Source organism: Ceratina calcarata, unplaced genomic scaffold (assembly GCF_001652005.2).
Source record: "Ceratina calcarata isolate Rehan_Ccalc_2016 unplaced genomic scaffold, ASM165200v1 scaffold477.2, whole genome shotgun sequence".
Lineage (NCBI taxonomy): Eukaryota > Metazoa > Arthropoda > Insecta > Hymenoptera > Apidae > Ceratina > Ceratina calcarata.
The window spans coordinates 9,626-13,908 of NW_017171897.1; the positions used below are offsets into that span (position 1 = coordinate 9,626).

Sequence of the window (4,283 nt, forward strand, 5' to 3'; positions counted from 1 at the left end):
AGTAAATGTTAACAATAAAAAAAATTTACTTCACTTGGGAAAAAAAAATAATTTATGCATTATTATTTGTATATGTGCCGAAAAGCAGTCAAAATGACTTCCTTAGGCAATCTAGTGTTAAACGAAGCGTAAAACGTGGCGATATTTACACGCGATCGTACGCACGTATCTGGATTCGTAGAATTGTAGACCGTCTTCATTTCTCTTATCGTTTGATAATGGCCGCAGGAAAGAAACGGTCTCACGTCGTTCGTCGCAATTATAGTTTCCTTTCCGACCGGTTTCTCCTTTCGTTTCTTCTTTCTATACGACTCCGTCTTTTGTCTCCGGCACGTGTCTCTCTATTTCTCCGTTTCTCTCCGACTCGGCAGCCTACTAGGTATATTCAACAACGAGGGAAAATATATTCATCGTCATCGAATTATATTGACGTTCATATCGACGTTTATTCTCCATTCCCTTTATACCCGATAATAAACGGTGGTCGTGCTTTTTTTAGAACTACCGTGCAGTGACGTGGTTGACGGTTTTATTGAATAGTCGGGAAAAACGATTCTCGCGTTGATAAAACTGGCACGAGCGATTTCATTGAACCAACCCACGGATCGATTTGTTAAAATTGGAAACGTGATTCGATCGCGTGGATACCGACAACAACCTGTTCGTAGGTGGGACGAGAAAATAAACAAGTGGCGCGTGATCCACGAACAGATATCGTGGTGGCGTTCCGACGGTTCAATCCCCTGGGAGTGGTTCCGCATAGTCATATTTCCTCCTTACACTCCAATTTTTACGGTGTCAGAACGGCACGCATTACAAAATAGACGCGAGTCATCGCGCCTGGCGGAGGCGCCCGCGTTCCCGCGACTCTACCCTTGCCCTAAATAATTCATTCAGCTATGCGGCAGAACGATGGAAATTCCGTGCCGTCTAGTCACCGGATATCGGGAACGGCCGCGGGTCTCTTGTGAAATTCTTCGCGGAGCCATAGGAGGAAAAACGAAGATTAGGGACCGCGTATTTTGTAATACGTTGTATTGTGTACGCGAACGTTTCGAATAAACCGATTGTACGATGTTAAGTCGGACTCGTGGAATCTAACAGGAATCGGTGTTGTTAAGTAAAACGAAAGTCTTTTCCGTTTCTAATAAAAATTGATATTATAATCGAGAACCGATTGTAAAATATTGACATCGAGCTGTACGTGGAATCTAGCAGGAATCGATTTTGTTAAGTGAAATTGAAGTCTCTTCCGTTTCTAATAAAAATTGATGTTATAATCGAGAACCGATCGTAAAATATTGACATCGAGCTCTATATGGAATCTAACAGGAATCGATTTTGTGAAGACGTGAAATTAAAGTCTCTTCCGTCTAAAAATTGATATTATAATTGAGAACCGATTGTAAAATATTGACATTGACTTCCCCATAGAATCTAACAGGAATCGATTTCGTCAAGAAATGAAATTAAAGTCTTCCGTTTCTACTAAAAATTGATATTATAATTGAGAACCGATTGTGCAATATTGACATCGAGCTGCACATGGAATCTAACAGGAATCGATTTTGTTAAGAAGTGAAAAGAAGTCTCTTCCGTTTCTAATAAAAATTGATATTATAATTGAGAACCGATTGTAAAATATTGACATCGACCTGTACGTGGAATCTAGCAGGAATCGATTTTGTTAAGTGAAATTGAAGTCTCTTCCGTTTCTAATAAAAATTGATGTTATAATCGAGAACCGATCGTAAAATATTGACATCGAGCTCTATATGGAATCTAACAGGAATCGATTTTGTGAAGACGTGAAATTAAAGTCTCTTCCGTCTAAAAATTGATATTATAATTGAGAACCGATTGTAAAATATTGACATTGACTTCCCCATAGAATCTAACAGGAATCGATTTCGTCAAGAAATGAAATTAAAGTCTTCCGTTTCTACTAAAAATTGATATTATAATTGAGAACCGATTGTGCAATATTGACATCGAGCTGCACATGGAATCTAACAGGAATCGATTTTGTTAAGAAGTGAAAAGAAGTCTCTTCCGTTTCTAATAAAAATTGATATTATAATTGAGAACCGATTGTAAAATATTGACATCGAGCTCTACGTGGAATCTAACAGGAATCGATTTTGTGAAGACGTGAAATTAAAGTCTCTTCCGTCTAAAAATTGATATTATAATTGAGACCCGATTGTACAATATTGACATCGACTTCCACATAGAATCTAACAGGAATCGATTTCGTCAAGAAATTAAACTAAAGTCTCTTTCGTTTCTACTAAAAATTGATATTATAATTGCGAACCGACTGCAGAAAACTGACATCGAGTTCCACGTGGAATCTAACCGGAATTGATTTTTCCTAAGTAATACTAAAACCCGTTCAGTTTCTAATGAATAATAATATTATATTTAAAATGTTAAGTGAAACGCAGGAGTTATATGAAAGCCAATCCTACGTAGTGTAATGTGCGATTCAAAACTCGATCGGACACCTGTGGTTATTCTCACTCTGATTATTATTTGCACAGTGATTTCGAACTATCGGCATGCCGAGTAATGTGGGACATACGGCAATGGTGCTCCGGTAGTGATTGTGTTATCTACGTGTCATCATCGAGAACGAACACGGATTACAACCAGAAACGTAAGTATCTGATTAAAACCGAAACGCACGTACGTGCGTGAAAAACCCGTGCACGTTCCTTCCATCAGTTTTCACGACAGTTGCTAGCTACCGTGTCCCATTCGAATCTTCGACCAAAGTGTGTCAAAGAGAACGTCATTTGCTTCTCGGTGTCTGGACTACCATTTTTACAGACGAGAAACGATCCGATAATACTCTCACGAGTGCACAATTTAAGTAGCTTCCGATAGACGAATAAATAATGAAACCTAATCCAAGATTTCTCTTTCAACGTTCATTTTACATAAACGAACATAAAAAATTTTCAATTTCTCTACTAATAATTCTAACCAATCCTAATTTACTGTTAAACCTGCCACTTGACATGCATTCTGTTTATTTCATTATTCATGCATAAATTTGTATAAAATTATTAGTAGGGATGGGAGCAAGCTTGATGTATGTACATATACTTATGAATCTGAGTTAATTTCAATAATCAAGTGTAATTGCATAAGTCCTTTTAATATTCATGAAGTATACTCGCAAGTATTACTTCCGTTTACCAAAATAGTTATGAGATATTCAGAACTATCTGGTTCAGATGTTCTGTCTCTACTTTCCAAGGTATTTATAGAGAGTTTGAAATCAATCAAAGTTCGGACCTGTTTTCAAAGTACTTAACCTGATCCCTAATTATTGGCGCCCACCGAAGTTGTACGTAATTGCTCAATTAACGCATGTTTCCTAGAAAATCCGGTGGGAGAACGTTGATTGCCTTGAGGCAGTTCATAGGAAATTTTCTCTGGTAGGCGCGAAGCTATCCGATAGATGCCTTTCACGCGCGTCTTTATTTACATAAAAAACAGAAAAAGTGCTGAAATTCCATTGATGGAAACTACGTTTCGATGAACGGTAGTAAAACGCCAGTGGGAACGTTGCGTAACAGAGAGATAAAATGAGATGACTCGGTTGTTTGGTAAACACCAGAGTCATGTTACGTTCGACTACTCTTTTTTCCGTGTATTCCGCACGCAAAATGAATTAGCTTGTAGCTACAAGCAAACGCTGCTACCGTAAGCAAGATACAATGAAATAATAAACATAGACAGAGAATATACTATAACAGATATTATTTGAGAACTATGAATGAGGCGTTTGAGCGCTGAGATTAATCACAGTTATTACAATTGCCCGTGAACGATTAAAATTAAACGTCCGATTATAATTCATGTAGTACTTGTAGTACAAGTCAGTTTCGAATAGGAAACGTAATACGTAACGCGAGACGATCCAGAAAAATCAACAGTATAGTTATGAATGTTTTGATACACGTAATGAACACTTCGCTGCCCTGATGATAATGTTATCGCGACCACCGTGAAGCGGTTTGTTTAAATTCTGTTAATCTTCCAGTCGACCCATTCTTTATTCATTAGGGTAATAATATATGCTGCGTTCCTGATTTATTGATGAATGAAAATTAAAGGCCGGTATTCGGAGTCGTTATTTACATGCAAGATCCCCATTAAGGATGTATTGGCTATAGTCAATCTAAAAAATTTATGTACCTTAGACAATTTCTTATAATTAAAAAGGAATCCGACATCGGAAGAACAATGCTAATAATAAATAACTACGTGCT

The 4,283-nt window shown here is 37.4% G+C and overlaps 1 protein-coding gene across 1 annotated transcript in view; it reads left to right on the forward strand.

Annotated features, from left to right (window-relative positions):
* Positions 1–4,283, forward strand: part of LOC108627536 (insulin-like receptor) — a gene marked incomplete at its 3' end in the record, with an annotated part of 16,606 nt that overhangs the window by 1,690 nt on the left and 10,633 nt on the right. Inside the window, exon 2 of the mRNA XM_018028821.2 lies at positions 2,438–2,659. The remainder of the gene's footprint in view (positions 1–2,437; positions 2,660–4,283) is intronic.